This window comes from Aythya marila (genome assembly GCF_965140915.1).
Source record: "Aythya marila genome assembly, chromosome: 23".
Classification (NCBI taxonomy): domain Eukaryota; kingdom Metazoa; phylum Chordata; class Aves; order Anseriformes; family Anatidae; genus Aythya; species Aythya marila.
Window position 1 is genome coordinate 5,978,863 of NC_139064.1, and position 20,362 is coordinate 5,999,224.

Genomic DNA, 20,362 nt, shown 5'->3' on the forward strand with positions numbered 1-20,362 from the left:
AACCAAAGCATTACTCTAGTGGGACAGTGTTCTGTGTTTCATTGCTTATTAATACTCATTTAGTTCAGTGCACTGATGCACGCTGTAACTGAAACCACATGAGTGATGGTGTTCAAAGCAGGGAAACGGTCCAAGTAGGGCATTTAGAAGTAAAATGTGATTTGTGCCTGATTAGCTGCTGTATCCAACACAAAGTTACACGCTAACAAGTAATATAATTTAAAGGGCCTGGACATACTGCCTAAACTGTTCCAGTTGGATGCTTGCATTTGGTGTTTTTGTGAAAATCGTCTGATGTGTGAAACAGCAGTTACCATGCTTAGTGCTTTCAGTTCTGTTGGATGTGCAAGGCTTTTGCAAGTCGGGATACGTACATTCAGATGTCAGCTTGCAATTAAAGCTTGGAAATTACCTCATGGGATTGGAAGAACTTTGCTTTTGTATTAAGTGATGTCTATAAATGACTTTACATGAACATATGGATAATATATAATAATCTTACTAGTACTTTATTTTTGAGTCTCTGTCAGTGTCACTCTCTACACTGTTACCAGTCATGTTTTGAAAACAGTGTATGTGCAGTAAGGTGCCTGTGTCCTGCAAGCCACAGGCTGGGCACTCCTGCGCTGGGTGCACCTGATGCTAGAGCAGCTGCAGCGACGTGTGTGCCAGCTTTGGATGGAGAAATCGTTGCTGAGGTTTGTGGGCCAAATTGCCAGAGTTTTGGAAAGTCAGATGCGTGGTATGAAAGAGAAGAAAAATGGTTAGGCTGGGGAAGGAAAGTAATTTGGTAAGCTGCTCCCTTTTTCTCAGTAGTGCTCTCCCTCTGCACCATGGCCTTACACTTCGGTTGTACTGGTCCCAGTGATGGACACCCTGCAGGCTGTGTCTTTGTGTGCAAGCCGTCCCTGCCATTCTTCATTAGATAATGCTTTCAACTAACGCTGTGCTATCTGTGTGCTGCCTGTATAAGAAGCTCGAGAAAACCTACTTAATTGTAAAATAGATTATAATCGTTTGAATGCTGCTTAGCTGGGTGATGCAGCTCCAAATTTTAAGGTGATTTAACAGCAACAAAAATCTATGTTGGTTAAGCTGCAGAAGACAGGTGTACGTAATCTCTTCTTTCCAAAGTCTTTTCATTGTATTTGTTTTTAAATTGCGTCTTTCCTTGTGCTTGAGATTCTGACTTTCATCTATGTTTTATCTTGGTCTTCTGCAAAGTACGTAATTTGTAAAACTGCAGTTATGACCTTAGCGCAGGGATTGGAATGTGTTTTCTACTCTCATAGAAAGGCTCTCCCTAATGAAGTCTCAATCCATTGCTCTCTGTTAACTCAGACTTCTGGAAGTAACCATCTTGTATGCAGTAGCTGGAAAATAAATAGAACAAGTAGTATCAGAAATCTGTGGGGACTAAGGTGGAAAGGTCATCACCAGTGTGGCTTGTTTCCCCCTGAAGCTTAAATTGTAAGGTCCTGAACATGCTGTTAAACTTCAGTTAAACAGTACTAATAAAGGGTAACAGCCCTAAATGCTTTTGTATGCAAGATGTGTATTCCTCTCATGAAGGCCATCTGTTTTTAAACACAGAAATGACTAAAAGTGCTGTGTGCCTCAGAAACTTAATCTACAAAATACGCCAACAAAACATAGTCTCCAAAAAGTATATTTCTGTCAATTAAAACTTGAGGCTGGGAGTCAGTTGTGTGTTATAGTCCTGAACATACTGTTGAATGGCTATTTGGTTTTGGGCAGCCTTTTTGTGAGTTGATATCTTGACCTGTAAAAAAGGATGGGGTAATGGGGGGGATTGGCCAGAAAAAAAAAAATCAAAACCAGGAAGGCAAGGAAAGGAATTATAAGGTTCATTTGTGTAATGTCAAAAGATCCTTAGGTAGAAATATGATGCTTGGATTTTGGAAACCAAGCATTTCAAAATGACTTTTTCACATAGCTTTGAGGCCTGCCTGTAATTCGTTGGGTTGAAGATCACATCCTTAATTGGAAGTTGAAGCTGCTGCTCTTTGGTGATGCTAGGTACATTGGTAAAAACGTGCCGGCAATGGCATGCAAGGTCTCCGCACTCTGATGTTTTGCTACGTCTTTAATTCTAATGAAGCTTCCATGTATTTCCTTACCCTTGTGCCATTATCTGTTGTTTTGGGACGTAGTGCAATTATGCAGTAAGAAATACAGATTGCATTGAGAATAATCAGCATTTATTGTACCATGTTTCAAGAAATATTACGTATTCAGAACATTGATGCAATTTGTTCCCAGTTTCACGGCAGCTGAGACCGTTTGAAGGAGGTACTACGTAGAGTCAGGCTGCAAGCATGCTGGCACATTTCATAAAGATATGGGTATTAATTGAGCCTGTTTTTTATTTACAATCCAGATTAACTGTTTTCTTGTGTAATTTTTCTTTCTTTATTGTTTCCCAGTGGTTAAATCCCATCTTTCTTTCCACTGAAGAGAAGCACAGTAGCAGTGGGATGCAGTATGACTAAAAGGTAGTAAGAGGGGCAGGGGATGACACGGAGTTCAGCTGACTGTGGTGCTCTTCCCTTATCCTCAATTTATACTGAATAACAGCACAGTAGATGGGACACCTGAAGGAAACAAGCAAACATGCTCCCAAACCAGAGCATTGTGAATTAGTATCTCCCAGTCACTGCATTCACATGCCTTGTCAGTCCAAAAAGCATAGCTAGGTTATTATTTAATGTAAACTAAATGTCTGTGAAGGTGTGCTCCTCCTTCCAGTCTGTAAAGATAACTGAACCAATGAATTTCACAGGTTGGTCCTATTATTCCTTTTTGGTGGATTTTTGGTGGAGCTAAACCAGTTGAAGACTTAATTCTTCGTGTGTCTGGATAATGGTGTCTAGGACTACATAGCAGTCTTAGAAGAACCACAAACAATGAATACGTTTGTATTAAACATTGCTAAATGTTCTGTTGTGATAGTGTTGGTGAATTTATAAATTGTTTAATATGTCACGAGTTGCAAAAATGACTGAATTAAAGGCTGCACAAGATATTTCTATTGAGTAGAAGTTTTGTCTTAAGCGGCTGGCATGCCTGGAAAGTACAATGAATTCTTATTTCAGCTTTGGACTCCAAGTGTTGGAAAATCCTGCAGATGCTTTGGAGCAGTTTGTGAGATCCCAGATCTTCTGGGCATAGGAGGTTAAGGCATGTTGACCAGAACTCTTGAAAATTCTGCAGTTTGTTCATTTTGACTGTGGCAGAGTGAAGAGAATTTTCTAACCGAGTTTGCTGTGGTTAAAATCCACATCTATCTCTGCAAAGCATTGAGAGAGATCAAATGTGACTGTGATGTGGGAAGGGCTACTGGGCCCGTCTGTTCAGTAAGAGCAAGGGGGGTGGGAGGAGTGAATAGAAAAAGCGGTTTTTAGCCTCAGAAAGTCAGATGTCCACCTGTCCGGGCCTTGAGGCACTGCTGAGCCCCAAGCAGCCCAGCTGGGGCCCAGGTCTGGGCTGGCCGTGACCGCCATCTTAGGGGCCGTGCCCCTCACCTCACAGGGCTCCCCCAAGCGGCCTTGCTGCTCTCACGCAGTGCCGAATGCCTGACCTAGGATATAATTTATTTTAGCGGGCTGTCTTTCAGAAGCAATATGCAAACTTATTTTGCTCGAGTAGTTTGTAATGGATTTTAACATTTCAACAGTTGAATTGGGCCTGTGTGTGTAACCAACTCATCAGAAGCGGTGACCTTTTACTTTCAAAAGGCCTTATTTAAAAGCCTATCTCTAGTTAGCCTGCTCTCCATTTTTCTTAACTTGTGTTACCTCTGAGTGCATAGAACCGGGTTCAGCCACTGATTGCTTCTAATAGTTGTGTTGGCAGAAGTGGCAATCTTTCCAGAGAGCGCTACTCCAGCAGTGTTTGTGTTAAGCCTCTCGCTTCCCCCGCCCCCCCGCAGCTTTAATTCCAAATCAGCATCCTCTCCAAATCTGCTACTGCATTTTGTTAATCCTAAGAAGCTGAGTGTGTTTTTTTTTTTTTTTTTTTTCCTCCTCCAGAGGAATCTTAATTATTTTTGGTAGCACATATGTGGAAAAAAATGAAGTAAAAATCTCTCTTCCTCTAGTGTGAACGTGAAGTCATTGCTATTGTCAACTCTCAGTGGGTTACTTGCATATAAATAAATTAAAGGAGGGGGGAATAATCTTTTGTTAACGGTGCATTCTGTTACTTGTGGCTGCTATGGTAACAGATGAGGGAGAGACATGCTTGCATGGTAAAGCTTAATGGCAAAGCAGCAGAATGTAGCGATGAATTTAGCAGGAGGAAGAAGGGAAGAGAGCACAAATCCTTTAGCAATGCTGCGAAATGAGTCACCAATTAAGCCACAGATGGGGGAGGACTTCCACATTTATTTACAAATGATTTAAACCGTGTTTTGTTGATTATATTTAGAGCAGGAAGAAGGACAGTCTGGAACGTAGGGGAGCAGTAAATTAGGTGGTATTGTTGTTGTGACTGTTTAAGTGCAGTCCTGAATGACTTTTGTGACTGTGGACCTTGCCAAGAAAAGTCAGTGGGCATTCCCCCTGCCACTTTTTTAAAGATTTACATCTGTCGAGGTGAATTTTCCTATTCTATCCTGTTAGGCTGAAAGGGAAGGTTTTTAACCCTCTCTTTCTTAAGAGGATAAATGGTGACTGTTTTGACTTTCCTTTTTCTTCTATGCTTTATTAGTATAAAGCATCTCTTGCACACTTCAAAGCTTTGCCAGAATAGCAGGCCAAGTCATATATCTGGATTGAGTTATGAAGGGAGGATTTTATGGGAAAGACCGCAGAATGTCATCTTGTGCCATGCCTGGCTTTAGGTAATACTTTGAACTTGATAAATGTGATGAACCTGATTCTGTGCGTAGTTGGTTAGTAGAGCTTTTAAACTCGAAAACTTCTGTGGAGCGATGTTTTTTCTTTTTCCCCACGTATATTCTGGCATGATTACTACCATGCTGAAGTACAGAGAGCGATTTCTTTGAGCTCTTGGGGAAAGTACTTGTCATCTCAAGTTTTTCTTGGTGAAACATCAAGAGAGCATTATAATTACTGCTTCAGTGGGAGGCTTTGTGTCAAGCAGACAGTTCCGGAGCACAGAATCTTTTCTGTAGAAACTTCACCTGAAGCTTTAGTTTTGTGGATGTGATGCAATGGAAGTGGTTCTGAAAGTTCGTAAACAGGTTCTTGACTGTCAGTAAACGCTGCTAGACCATATGAATCTTACAGCCGTGAAGTTTAATGGTGCAGGGCTTTCAGAAGTGCTTGGGGGATGGAGTAGAACATGACAGGGAAGGCAAAGGAAGGGGAGGTGCGAAAACAAGTGAAATGTGGGATGAGTTTGGAGTGGAGGATGTTGAGAAGGCTGTCAGAGGAAGAGTTAGAGAAGGGACAATAGGACTTTAGTTTAGAGGAGATATGAGAACACAGGAGGAAGACCTTTCACTAGCAAAGTTAGAGGTGGATGAAGGATCTTGTGTGAAGAGCATTTTGTCCAGACTAAAGGACAAAGAAACAAACTGGCATTCAACAGCTGCACTGTTAAGAGGGGAAATCATTGATACTGTGAGTGGTGCTTCCCTCTTTAAAGTGCTAGGGAAGAAGTGAACAAGATATGTAAGCAGAAAAATGCCTTGTTTACTGCAGATACCAGCTGTACAGAGGGAAGTGCCTTTGTGTACCCTGAAAGGGTATCCTACTACGACATGCTTCTGGAGATGGCATCAGCACTTTCAAAAGCTTGCATCTATATCGTCTGTTTTCAGAGATTGGTTTCTTTAATTAAAAAGACAGAACAACATGATGTGACTATGTCGAAGCTTGGTATGGGCTTTTCTGGTTTGTTTTGGTACTGCACTTCCTGCCTGTAACCAAAAGCACAACATCTAGGCCTGCTTGATGAGGGTAGAAATGGATGGTGATTGGAACAGGGGAAAAATAATGAACTGCGATGGGAGAAAAAAACAACAAAACAAATCCCCACAATTGTTATGTATTCTCCAAAACGGTCATAAATACTACTATGTTAAATTTGGGCTTTTAGTACGTTCTGTGAACTTCTTAAAATTAATACTGTGTCACTGGCATGCAGGGAGTGTGTCCTTGCCATCCTCAGCAGTTTGTGAAAGACGTGAACTTTTACGAAGTGAGAAGCTCTGTGGGACCTTGTCTGTCCTGCGTGGTTATCCCACCCTCTGGGGAGAGAGGGAGCGGTTGTGTCGATTTCCATTTCAGGACAGGCCTTGCAAAGGAAATACTCTTGGGTCCTTTGCAGCCCAGTTCTGGTTGAGAGAATAGCCTTATTTTGCAGGCTTCTGGTTTGAGAGGTGTCCTGAAGGATAAAGCTGAAAGGCGTCATTGTAGCGTTAGTCCTGCCTGAGCTGAGGAAGCCAAGCCAGCGTCTTGCCTGCAGCATCCTTGTTAGTCTTAGAAATAAACTCTTGTCATTGTTTAAAGGAAAGTCCTATTAAATGATGCTTTTCAAGCATCGAGTGATTAATAGTAATACTTTAGAATATTGCAACCATTTTGCTGTTTCCTTTCTCAATTTCACTAGTACGAACTATATTTCATCCCTAGACACTTTTTTATTTTCTGCTCCATAAACTAACATAATGCTGAATAGTTGATTTGAGCAAGAAGCACCTTGTTAAAGGTGATGGTAAAATGAAGGTAAAGTCAGGGTAATTTCCTTGCCTCTGACAAAGTGGTCCCTGTTGTTCCTGAGGTGGTTATACAATTTCTACTAAGGTTGGCTTTATTCCCTGAGAATTGTAAAGGAAAATTATTTCTGAAGTGTTGAGACTTTTGCCTCCAAAAAAATTTAAACTGAACCACATTTCAGGTAAGATTTTTAAAATGGAGTCTTTTGTATTCTACACTCGTTTTGTTACAGCTGGTGACTGCTCAGCTTTTGCATGGAGTGGATGTAGGATGCCCAAAGTTTTGCTATTCTCTTGGTGGGCCTCAGTCACATGCTAGTTTTGGATGCCGGGCAAAGGAGTGAAGCCAGGTATTGAGAGAGCTTAAGCGTTACGGAAGGATTGCACTTGTGGCATGCGGTGTTACTTCTAGCAGGTGTATATGTTTAATTCTTTGAACCTGGTGTTTTATGATGACCGAGTTGTGAGATCAAGGAGTTGTCTCTGTTCTGGACACGGAAGGGCAAAAGCATAGAGGAGTTAAAAGTGTAAGCACTGCCATTTGCTGGGAGATGCTCAGTAAAGTCTTTCCTGTGTCAAACAAAAAGCAAATGAAAAAAAAGAGTCTAGCACCTGGAATAGAACAGGGCTGCTCTGCTTGTAGGCTGTGCTGTGCTGAAGCTACTCTCATTTACTAGCAAGAATCCCTCTGTTGTCATTGTAATGCTGGTAATGAGTTGGAACAGAAAATGTTCGCTTCCCACTTTGTGGTGATTCCCCCAGAATTTCGGCAGTTCTGAGCAACTATTGCAAGCAGAGCTTGCTGCCTCTTTAAGGCTGCCTCTGTTGGGAAGTTCAGGTTTGGACACTTAATACAGCACTTCGGGATTTGGGGCTTTGGCTGTTTTGTTCATTACTGGAATGAAGGGACAGTGCATCAGGAGCTGTCCTGACGGATCCTGATTCTCTTGTTTTGGAGTTTATTAATTTTGACTTCCAATTCTTCTGACTAAGAGATCTGCAGTTACCTTAGCTTTCCTGCATTCGGATCTGTGCCGGCACTGCGATTTGTTTGATTGTTGCATGGCCAGGCTCTCGGGCTTGTGCTTCCAGAGGGCTTTACCGCTTCATCAGCTCCCTGCTGGGGGCTGGCAGGGAGCATAGGCAAGGTGAGGTCAGATCGCAGCCCAGCAGCTGGCGGTGGGAAGGGCCAGGCGTGAAGGAGGCAAAGGAATTGGACCTTGGAGGCCAGGAGGGTTGGCTGTGCTGCCGAGAGGCAGGCTTCTTGCCCCAGTGCTGGGGAGGAGATGCAGCTTGTGAAGCAGAACAGACCAGTGCGTAACAGAGGTGGAGGAGGACCGGCTGCCTGCTGCTCCTTCGGGAGCTGGCGGCTGCCCCGTGCGTTTCTGGAGCGCTGCGTGGGGCTTGGGCAGGCGGCTGCTGTGTCCTGACAGCTCCGGGGAGGTTTGACAAGATCAGCGCTAAGTAACAGTCCAGATCTTTTCAAACCGTCTGAAATGGGGGTGGACAACTCGGTGCCTTTAATAGCTGTTTGCTCCCTACAGAAGGGGAACAACTATTTTTGGCTCCTTGTTGTCATTGACCTCTAATCCTACAAACGAAAAACTATAGGACAAAGAAATTGAGCACCATAGCATAAACATTGTTCACTAAGTACAAAGAGCTCCCTTTTACCTGGCAATTGCCTAACATACAGGTATAGAAGTACACCTGGAAAGCCTTAAATATAAAAAAAAATTGGGCAAGATGAAACATGGCAAAAACAATTTTGCCTGAACATGTTTCAAATTCCCTCCTGAAGAGAATGCGTATATATGTTGCTCTCAAGAAACTCTTCAGTGTTCCTGCATCCTTCACCGCTTTCAATCAGCCGGTGTTTCCAGCTGGGCTTTGTAGCTCTCAGGAATATTTTATGTTGCCAGTAAGAATGCCTTATTTTTATTTTGTGTGTGTTCAGAGTCCACAGGTAGTAAACTCCGGCTGTAATATTGAGGTGTACATGATATGTGAGGCACACGGCTTCTGTATTTATTTATTTTTCTTAGCAAATCATGTGATTGTTTTCAGATGTATTCACATGGTTGGCGTGGGATTACAGTTGCGATGCCCTCGAGATTTGACGTTACTCTCAGCATAAAACTAAAGTCTTCTATGGAGCTGTTAACTGTCTCAGTGCCATCCAATAGGAAGGTATAGAGGGCAAAAATTCTCTTTATTTCCATACACAAGTTTAGAACATGTCTTTGGGGGGAAAAAAGAAAATACAAAAATCAAATATCTGGGGAAAAAAACCAACAAACCACCACCAACAAACAAACAAAAACCCCTTGCAAATCCTGAAAGGCATTGCACCAGCCGACCAATTATTTCTAACTTTTGCTGGTAATAAGACATGAAGCTATGAGATTGTTTTTGTGTTAACTCCTTTGCTTTGTTCTTCTAATGTAATTTTAGCTGTGAGAAAGCACTGCTGAAACTCTAAAATACCACATAGCAAATTATATGAAGTATTGATCTTCAAGTCTAGCAGGGATACGAAGTCGTTGGGAAGATTAGGCTTTTCTGGCAGCACATACACTCATGTACATCTGGTGCTTTCGTAGTTACCGGGCCCCAAGAGGTGTCTGTCCCTCATATCCTTGGCTCTTTTTGATAGGAGATGAATTCTAGCCAGAATAGTTCTTAAGTTTTGAAGCTTAACAAAAAGGCCAGACCTGCTGGTGCTGACTGTTGCTTTCTTACAAGCGTGGCTTTCCTGGGGAGCACTTGGGGGTGTTCAGGAACACTCAGAAGATTGTAGCAGGGCTCCAGAATGAGGTAGTGAGCTTTTACTTTTTCCTTTCCTTTTCTTTCTTATTTATTTATTTATTATTTTTTTGGTACAGGAAGGGGGAGGAGGAGGACCTAACTTTGTTTTCAAAAGGCAATTTCATTATTAAATGCAAATTTTATGCATTTCTTGGATAAAACACGTTCACCAGTTTCTTATCTTTGTCCCTCATCAGAAGTAGATGTTTCTTAGCTACAAAACTGGGGCAGTAATGCAAAAAGAGACTCTGCAGTGGAGCCCTTTGCAACACAGGAAAAGTGTCTTGTCCAGACAGAAGAGCAGAAGATCTTTTCAGGTCAAGATATTAACTTGTAATAATAATTTGCAGGGCGTGGTGGTGGTGGAAACGAAGTGTGGAGATTGGTGAGAGATGCCGCTAATGCTGATCTGTACAGTCCCGATGAGGCAACTGCTGGTTCCTTTGTAATTAGCAGAAATGATAGTGCAACTGCCTCGAAACAATTACACTGCAAATAAACAATCTGTGCCATCTAAGAGGTGTTTATTGTCATAATGGAAATTAATTTCAAAAGCTTCAGGCAAAGCGAAAGCAGCGCTGCTGTGCGGCACATACCACCGCGAGGTGTTCCTCCTCCAGCTCCCGGCCAGTTTGCTCTCATGGAAATGAGTGGCGTGCTTTTCCTCCATCAGGTCGGCGACACACAAACAGGTAATTTTGATCCATTAGCCTTAGTGTTGTTGTGCTTTGTTCAGTGGCAGGTTAAAAATACCCCAAAGGAGACAGAAATATTTTATAATTACTAAGCCGTGTGCTGCAGGGTGACATGGACCGTGCAGGCACTGCTGTGTGTGGACGGTAAGGACGCTGATGGATAACGTGGGAACCCAGGTCTGCAAAGCAAACAGCGTAGAAGCTTTGGGTTTTTATTTTTTATTATTTATTTATTTATTTAAAATATTAATTAATTCTGCAGGAATTTCTGGTATCAGTTGACCTTCTGATGGTTGAAACTAGTCTGTAATTGGGCAAATGCTTGTTCCGGCAGCAGCGAGTCTAAACAGCTCGTGCTTCTTGCTGTTGTCCTTGCAGTTATGCTGGTGTGATCGTTTTAAAGCTGTAGACAAAAGCAGATTGAGGTGAACTGCCTGATCTGGATGAGACTCTTTGGACTTCCCTTAGTTCAAGCAGTTCCTGTTCTAACTCCCCTCTTCCAGCTGTTTGTGCATCTAGCTGTCTGCTCCCAGTTAAGGCAGCACAACTATTTCTGGAAATTTTCAATGAACTGGTTCAGTGGGCGGTAAAAATAACCACTGGGGAGGGTGGGAGCCCTTACATTTCAACCTGGTTTATTCCATTGCCCTGATTATCTTTCTTGCTAAGATAAGAAAGTGCACCTCTATGGACACTTCTATAAAGCAGGGGTATGGTGAATGGCTGACCGACGGGGATAAGTGCATTTAGGAGGCCGGTACTCCCATGCAGTATGGTGACACAGGCTGGGATGCAAACTGCTAGACTTCTTTCGTTTCTCTTGTTCTCACTGATGGTTTACACGTGCTGTTTGCCTGCTGCCATGCTCTACTCCTGGCACACCTGTTTCTTCTGCTGCTGCCCTGCAGTCTGAGACATAGTTATGGAAAACTTCCCCAGGCTGCACAATGAGCCTGAAGGCTGGAGATTAAAGGGAGCATCCCTGCTCCTGTGCAAGATCAGCGTTACTTTTATACAGAATGTAAATCCTCCACAGTCTGCTTTGGGGAGTGATAAAGAGCCTCTTGGCCTGTTTGCCGAGTGTGAAGAAGTCAGAGTTCTCCTCTGAGTGAGATTCATCATAAGCGATCGTAGGTTTGAGTTAATGTTACTGAGGTGAACAAACTCCTTATAAAACTGCTCTGGTGCATGGCTATATGTAAGCCCTTTAATACCAGCTGAAATTATCTCTGAGAAGACAGCTTTCTGTCTCCTCAGGGGTCTGGCTTGATAGATCACATCTGGGGATTGAAATGTTGTACCGACACTTGCTGCAGACGGCCCTAACCATCGCTTGTGGCTTGTCGTTGTGCATTAAGCTTATTCTAGTCCTTGTAAAATCAAGGGAGAAACAGCCAGCGTACTGCAATGGGCATGATGCTTTATTAAAATACTTTCATCAGAATGTCCAGGAGTTGCTCTGTTGTCTTCCTGTGATGCCGAGGATTTTCACTTTGGAAACAGTTTAACCTGGAGCGAAGATTGGCAGTGGGGTCAGGATGTAAGTGGCTCTACAGTGTAACAATTCAGAAAGAAGCAAACTTCTTTAGGAAGAACTTCTTTACCGAAAGGGTTGTGAGGCACTGGAACAGGCTGCCCAGGGAAGTGGTGGAGTCACCATCTCTGGAAGTCTTCAGAAGACGTTTAGATGTAGAGCTTAGGGATATGGTTTAGTGGGGACTGCTAGCGTTAGCTCAGAGGTTGGACTCAATGATCTTGAGGTCTCTTCCAACCTAGAAATTCTGTGATTCTGTGATTAAAAACCCCAAACCAACCAACCAACACCCCAAGCCCTTTCCTCTGCTCTAGCTGCTGGTAGAAGAGGTGAACCTTTGGGGTGGAAGCCAACAGAAGTTTCTCTGCGCTTCGCTTCTGAGATGGGCGCTCAGGAAGTTCACAGGTGTCCTGCTGCACCAACAGTGCCCGTGGTGGACTGCCTGCTTCCTCATCGTGCTTCCAGCGGGTTTTGAATTTTGTATTAGTATTCCTTGAGGAGGTTTCTTTAAACACCATCTTCCCTAGCCTCTCTTTGCCCCCCCCCCCCCGATTGTTTGTTTATTTTTGAATGAATGCCTTTGTATGCAAGAGCACTGAGGCATCAATATCGTCATAGTAACTAGAACTGCAGCGCTGGCTCCCCGCCAGAGCACGGTGAATCATGGCGTGAATGTGGGTGGCTGGAGATGAAATAAGATCTGATTCTTGGGTGAATCAATGAAGTAGTATTTGTATGCTTGTTTTTTTTTTTTTTCTTTCCCTCCCTTTTTCCTAGGAGATATTTTGAACATCTTATTTCGTTCTGGATCCATTTTTACTTCTGCTGTTTCATAGGTAGGATGTTCTCAAACTCCGTGCCCTACATCTGAGCAATAAACACAGTTCTGTATGGTAAACACTTCTGTTGATTTTTGGTTTGTGTTTTTGTTTTAAGTCTTACTTTAGCTTAGCTTTAAATTCAAAAAAATGAAACCTGCAAGTTAGAATTCTGAAATACAGCAATTTGATTTAATTACGGACGAGTTTGAGAACAGGTTTGTGTACTCTGTGTGAATGTGGTCTCTGTGGAGGACAGTAGAATGTGGTAATTGCAGAACAGGGTTTTCTAAACACGGCTCTAATTTCTATAAATGTTGTTTGTGCCCACACTGAATCCTACATTGTGTTTATATTTATATATTGATGAAAAGTAATCGCTGAGCACGCATGTGCAAACAGAAATGTGGATGTGAATGGCAAGACTACATTCTGGGCACGCATACTTTCAGCTGCTGCTGTTGCTGTGAATGAGTGCCTCATCTTCAGGAAGGGCCACAAGGAAGCTCCTCCTCCTCAGGTGGCTGTTTCTTCAATGTGTTTATATGATATACTTCAAGAAATCCCTTCATTTGTATAGCAGTTTAGTTTGAGTGTGTACTGAGAACCAAAATTACACCAAAGACCTGTATTCAGGGGTCTGAAAAACAAAAGCAACTTATGACTGAATATATTGTATGTTCGTCAGGAAGAGACTCTTATGTGCTTTGTTTTATTTAGGTGTTGTTGCCACTGTGATCAAAAAATTGAGTTGCTCTGTTTTCTGACTTTGGGTTTAGAGGAGGGGATGGGTGTAAGGTGCATGTACGTAAGCTCTGGGGAAAACCTTGTGTATCAAAACTCCTCACTGCTGTCCTAGTCAGGGCGCTTTATCAATTAATAATGAATTGTTCCTGTCAGTAATTTCAGACTACACTAAACTATTCTAACAGATTATACAAGTTTGAGTACCTTAAAATATTAATGAAATTGCTTTTCTTTTGAAGTCTTCTGTGCCTGCAGGTAATACACAGGATGACCTTTTCTTCCATTTCTTCCTATTCTCCTGCTTTTGCCAACAACGTTGTGTTTTAGGAGACCAGTTTTTCCTTTAACCATTTGTGTTTTTGTGAGCTGTGCCAGTCTCTGGGTATCTCCTTTCGTCAGACTCCCAAGCCCATTTTCTTGCTGTAGCTGTTGGGTTTTGCCTTCTGTCAGGAGTGGCACAAATGCATCTACGGTGAGCTCTTGGAGCAGTTCTTCCACTGGGTATCGTCAGTCCAACGGCTTTGATGTCTGGCATTTTGGGTTGGCTGCTGCTGAGATCATTTATCCTCTGGAAGGCTGTCAGAGGTTTTTTAGTGCTGCTGTAAGTTCCACACCCATGGTGTAATACCACTCTTGGGAAATCATAGCGCTTCTGCCCCTTCTCCAGCTGCATGTAAATGGGAACGTTGACAACACAAGTTCAGCTGGGCAAGGGTTGAGCGTGGGCATTTCTTCTGCCCAGCTGTGTGGCAGCACTGAGAGTGTGTGGAGAAACAAGGAGCTGGCTGCATGTTGCAGCACGCGTGTGCTGCCCGGAGGACTCGCTGGGGCCAAACAGTGGTTTGCTTTCCTGTCTCAGAATTGGTTTCAACCCCCCTCTCCTCCCTTTATTTTAATAAAAGCAAAAGAATGAATTTGTGCCCCAACACAATTGTTTCATTATATTCTGAGGCTCAGATGTTTCCAGCGTGTACAACTGAGAGAGATTAGGTGTGGGGGAGAGCTGAAGAGGAAACCTCTGTGGCCCCTGTGTGCTTTAAAAAGCATCTCTGTATTTCTAAGGTGCCCTAAAATGCTTTTTCTCTGAGATGGTCTGTGTGTTTTTTTCCCACCTGCTAGTACATTGGTGTTGTTTGGGGGGGTTGTTTTGTGTTCCTTCAGAAAAGAATGCGCTGGTGCTGGAGTTCAAATCCAGTATGGATATGATCTGATGAGGATTTAATGAGGATTAATGCTGGCTGCCGAGTTCTTCTGTCTGACTCTCTGGGTGCTTTCCTCAGCTTGCCCTGCCAGCAGGGGCTGTCACCTCCTTCAGCCACGATGGAAGTGCACTCGCACAGCACCCTTCTGAGCTCATGGGGCACAGTTAAAGCGTAGGAGGTGATTGTGTCCCACCAACAGCTAAAAATCACCTGGTGTCTTCTCTTTGCGCTCATGCGGGGCTTGGAGGTTTGATCCTTTTGTGCGGATCTTCTGCTGGCCCTAAAATGGGCTGGTCCTGGTGTAACGCTGGTGAGAAAAGGCCTTAATGGTCTCGGTGGTGAACTGCAAATGGCTGATGTGAGTGCAGTAGCCGTGGTTGTGGACCATGGCATGTGGAAAACAAGCTTCTTTATGCAACGTGCAGGGCTGTGTTTTCCTGTTGTTTTAGTTCTCCCTCAAAGATTTTTTTTTTTTCTTAGACCATCTAAATGAGCAGCTCAAAGCACGCTCATTGCAGTTCTATCTAGCCTGCTAAAGGAGACCAGAAGAATCTCCCAGCTAAAGAGCAGAATGAGGACTGGCTCTGGAAATGCCTTCTCTTGCTCTTCAGCAGGGGGAGGAAGCTGGGCTGGGGAAGCTGTCGTGAAAAATACCTGCTGAAGTACAGCGAGGTCCCTCTGCCCCCTGCTCTTTCTGAGCTGTGTGCCGTGTTCATCTGCCTGCTGTGTTTTATGAATAGTGTGGATTTTTCTATCATCATTCCACCTGTCAGTGAATGCGAGGGAGGAGAATGAAGAAACGCTTCCTCAGAGGCATCAGTTGCTGCTGCGTGCCTTGCTTCTGTGCCTGCCAACTCACCTGGTGAGACTGCCGGGTCTCGTAGCTGCCTTGGTGAATGTCTGCGTGTCACCAGGGGCAAGGATTTCATCGTCACCATGAGTCACCGTAAAATGCTGTTCTGTGGCTTAATTATTTTACTCAAATTCACAGAGACAGTTGTCTGATGTTTTTTAAGAAGCCTCTGTGTAAGTTGGTCTCATAGAGTAGTTGGCAGCTGCTGGAGGAGAGGCTTCTAGAGGGCTAGCACCACATTAGTTTGACTCCTGAGAAAAGTGGCATTGGTGTATACTTTTATTATTTGCCCTTTAGTCAGGTGAGAGCAAAACTAATCAATATTTTTAGCATGAAAGTAAGGATTGGAATATAAAGCAAGAGACACAAATTACAACAATTACTGGTTCTTTGCTGCAACTTCAGAGACGTTTGATGGACAGGCGTTGTGAAATGTAAGCAGGCTCTCTAACAGCAGACCTCGCTGGTTAGCAGAGAGTGGTTTGATTTCCGAGTTAGGGTAAAGGACGGCATTTCAAGGCAAAGAATGAGTTGTGGTTTTGTCCCTTGATAACCAGATTTGACAGCATAGCAGCTGTGCTGGAAATAACTTCACGCAGACAAGTTCTTCTGCAAAGCTTTGTTTTTCTTTATCTCTAAGGCTACTGTGTTTGGAAGCCACTGGATTCAGATGTTCAGAGCCTATATGTGAAGCTTTTTAAGCTTGCTTGCTTTTTGTAAAGCCAAAGTGACTGTGACAACAACAACAAAACCCCCTTTGAAATGTGGCTCCGAGATGTTGTGACTTGATAGCACTACTTAAAATGAGAACTGTTGGGCTCTTTTGCTATGCTAGTTTTAGGTAAAACTGACACCTTTGCTTCAGCCGGATCTTCCCAAAGAACTTAAGCAACCTTTCTCTTGTATTGAGCCCTGAAGCTCTTCCTAACAATGTTCCAGTCGCTGCCCAGCCCAGTGGGGTTAGAGACCACCTCCTTGGGCAGGATTCATCTGCCCTAACTGCCTGGAAAGGTGGCTGCTTGTCTCTGGGCTTCCTCTGCAGCTGGTGCAGACGAATAAGCTCCTCCCGAGGGTGATGATAAATCTGACCTGTCTTTAATGCTTGCCTTAGGATAAGATTAATTCCCCCCGAGCAGTGGTGTCAGATTTTTTTTTCCCATCGACTATAAATGTGATCCAGGGTTGAGTAGTTTGCACTTAGATTTCTGACACAAATGGTAATAAATGTGTTTCCAAAAGGAGATGGAAAGAAAGTCAAGCCTGTATCTCTGAACACCGTTTTCAAATGAAATATATATTTTCAAATTCATTGAGCACTAAAATTGAGTTCCAGAAAGTCCCCAGGACTTCACATCTCATCAGTGGCTGGTTTTCTCCTGTGTCCCTTTTACTCACGGTGAGCTCTGAAAGTCTCTTCTGCCCCTCGTGTGACGATTTGGTGAGGCTGCAGGGGCTGGGGTTGGGTTGACATTGGTGGTGTGACTGCTCTGGTGTAATCTGAGATTGTGGTCCTGATTTAGGGAGGAGGTGAAGCCTGGCGACAAAAGTAGCGAATGCAGACGCTGGTTTTTGTTCCTGGCCCCGTGTGTGGTGTGCCTGCTGGGTGTCGGGTCTGGGAGCATCCCTTGCCCGGCTGAAGCGTGCTGCGGGGTGCAGCAGGCTGGGAGCTGCGGCTCCGTGTTCGGTCCCCTCTGGTTATGCGGGGGCAGGCGGGCTCTGTGCTGGGCTGAAACTGGCTCTCTGTCAGTGGAACAGACACCGTGCCCCTCAAATGGCAGTGCTTGGTGCTTTGCCCTTTTCGGGGAGCTCAGATACTCAAGAAGAAGCTGTCACAGAGAAATACCGTGGAGCTTTCTCCAAATCTGCTGGGCCTGTCGGAGCAGGAACTTGTTTTGCCTTGAAACCTAATCTGGAGCTCAGCTGGAGCTGAAGATGAAAGGCAGTTAATGGATTATGAGCGTTCAGTAATTTCCAACGTGTGTTACTTTATTGGAGGGACCTAAGTTCACTGGAGGTGATCTTATAATTATCTTGCAGTTCAGTGGTTGGTGCTGGGCAAATATAACAAAGAATAATGACAGGATTGAATTTACTTGGTATTGATTTTTTGTGTCAGGGTGGGATGTTCTTGTGACATCAGTATTTATCTTGAATTTGGGGTACAAAAAAGTAGGGCATTTGGGATCGGGGACTTGGCTTGTTTATTACTGTTTTAAGCTGGAAGAGCTGAATTCTCTAGGACTGAAGCGATGCTCGTACTGCTGGGAGCAATGCATCTCTGCTGCGTTTGGCACCATTGCTTTAAAATGCCTGCTCTACAATTGGGAAGTCACGTTTTCCTTCAGTTTTGCAGCCTTCATTGAAGCAGCTTCCTTCACTCAAAGGAGCACATCAAAGAGCATCAGCCCTTTTATTTATCAGGTAGTCAGGGGTGCTACAACCGCCTCGTAACAGGGAACCAGCTATGTGAGGGTTCAGCTGGTCCATTTCACGAAGAAGCTCTTCAGCTGTGACAAGCCCAAACAGTTGTGAGCAGTGCAATATCGCTGTGTGTGTGTGTGACGGATGAGTTTTTATTTCCTACGAGTACCGTCACAAAGGTGAGTGTTTTCTCCTTTCCAGCCACAAGTTGAGTTATGTGGTCAGCGTGGTTTGCATTTTGGTTGGGCAAAATAGAAAGGATGATGTTTGCTGAAAACCGCCTGATCAGTAGGAGAGAACACCCTCGTTTTCGGAGATGGCCACGAAGGAAGCCTCCAGATGCCCCCCATGTTTAAGAGGTAGTGGTGCCTGCTCTTCTGCATTAGTGCTGCAGTGCCTTGGCTGCTGCGTGACATGCAAATCTCTATAGCATAGAGAAATAGCTGAAAATCTGATTTGACTTCAGTGAAAGGGCAGTAATGTGATTGTCAGTTGAGAGGTGTTTTGTTTTTTTTCCAAGTTAGCAAGATAAAAATCTTATCTTGGTTGAGATAAGGGGGTTGTGATAGTTCAAAACAGGCAGTGCTGTTTTGGTCATCTGTCAAAGGCAGAACTACATGGTGTTTCTAGCTGAGTCTGAATGTGAAGGAAGATTGTTTTTTAAATTGCTACTGGCCTTATTAGAAGCCTGCATCCTGATGTAGATGCTGCTGGAGGGCTGAGACCCTCGTTCTGTTGTTAATGGGGGTTCTGTTTGAGCGTCATTATTTCTTTACGAAATAAACCCTGCGACAAGTCTGGTGTTTGGTAGTCATCGCTCCCAAACCACTTCCATTTCGTGCAGTGCAAGTGCACAAAATAAGCAGTCAGAAACATAATTCTCTGTGATTTAATGGTGCTGGTGATAAGGAATAGCTGCCGCCAAAGCAGTGAAAATTGAAAACCAGAGAGGGAGGAGTAGCAGAAAGCGGCAATGACAGTGATTGCTGCTGCTGCTCCTAATGCTGGTAAGCAGCTAACACTATTTCAGATAAAACCCAATCAGCAGCATTTTCCAGAAGAGGTGGTTCTAGCCTACCACCTGTTAGACTGTGCTTGCTCGTGGAGGCATTTAAATTCGTTACGATGCACAGTTCTTAGAGTGAGCAGGGAACTGCCTTTGCTCCCATTATTCTGAGTATTTTTCCTTGGTTCCTGTCTGTTCCTATTTCTGTTTTCTTTCACAGGTTTTTTCTTGTTCCACTGCTGTATTTCTGCTGATAGCTTTGTGTTTCCACTCCCTGCTCCCCTTATTTCCATGCATTCCTTATTTCTCTGGAACAAAACTTGTGATAGAAGTGGATGTTTCAGTGACGCCGTTCAGCCAGACCACGCTCACTGCCGCGTCTAGGTGGGGTGATGTGGGAGCAAAGAGCAGAAGCAGATGGTGAGCTGCAGGGGCTCTCGGCGCTGCAGGGAAGGTCTGCTCTCGCAGTCTGGCTGCGTTACACGTCCCTGCAAGGGAAGGGGGCAAAGGAGGTGTCAGGTGAGAAGCAGGGCACACCTGGGGTCGTACCGCTGTTCCCATCTTGCATTGCCTCTCACCTCGCTCTTCTCTTTCAGCTTGTCTGCTCTTGCAGCGTGTGGGAAGTTCTCTTACTCTGTAAATTCACAGAGCTTTGTGCCCTTCGGTACGCCTCCTCTCACCGCATAGCATGTCCCAGTAGTTTTGCTGGCACGCAGTTCAGCTCAGAGCTAAGGAGGTGTGGATGCTTTGAGCCCAAACCTCTTGTTCTGCAGTGCTCTTCTGCTTGTGATACCTGGCTTGTGGTTGTGTCCTCGTGTGCTCTCCTTAGCTTCGTGATTAGTTTGGCTGGATGTTGCCCTTTTTATTCCTCCTGCTAGTTTAAGTGCTGGAATGGTTTCAAAGCCCATCTCTTACACCCTGCAAGCTGGAAGTTGCACGAACCTTTGCTATTCATTCTCTGTGATGCTGGGAATTAACTTTCCTATGAATAAAACTATTCTCAGTTAGAACAGACTTTTCTTGGAAGCTACGCGCAAAACGGGTGCAGTAGAAATCGCAGGGAGGCAAAAAGGTTGTCTGGGCTGTAGGAATGACAGCTATGCAGGGAAAGTTCATACTTGCAAGTACTCCTACCTCTGTATTTACATTATCAGCAGCTATTTCTGCTTTGTCAACTTGAAGTTATTTTATCTCAAGTTTGTTACATCAGAGTGGTGTTCTTCTGTTTTTATCATATCTTCCCTATTCGAATGTTGCCTCAATTTACTGCTGCTTCATTCCATTTGTAACCCTCTTTCTATCCTTCGCCTCTTTCTTGGCTTGCCAGACGGCACCGCAAAGCTATCAGACTGGCTTTCCATTTGAAGCCATTGCAGCTCGGTTCCCTGCCAGGCTTTGCAGTATTAGTCAGGAAAACCTTTGGCAGAAGTCTGACACTGAATTTTGAAGCAGATGTGGCCGTCTTCATTGGAGGGATGTGTCGGAGTGAAATCTGGCAGGTGGTTTTATGCAGGTGCTGATACAGATAAGGGCACAGGAAGGTGTTCTTACTTTGCCTTTCTTTTGAAAGAT

General features: G+C 44.0%; 1 protein-coding gene across 5 annotated transcripts in view; it reads left to right on the forward strand.

The window, feature by feature from the left end:
* Positions 1 to 20,362, forward strand: part of ARHGAP32 (Rho GTPase activating protein 32) — a 266,569-nt gene that overhangs the window by 25,139 nt on the left and 221,068 nt on the right. The window contains exon 1 of one of the 5 annotated variants that reach the window (XM_082777987.1): positions 19,291 to 19,309. The exons of the other annotated variants lie outside the window; for them this stretch is intronic. The gene's annotated coding sequence lies outside the window, so the exon portion shown is untranslated. Of the gene's footprint in view, positions 1 to 19,290; positions 19,310 to 20,362 lie in introns of those variants that run through there. 5 annotated transcript variants of the gene reach the window in all.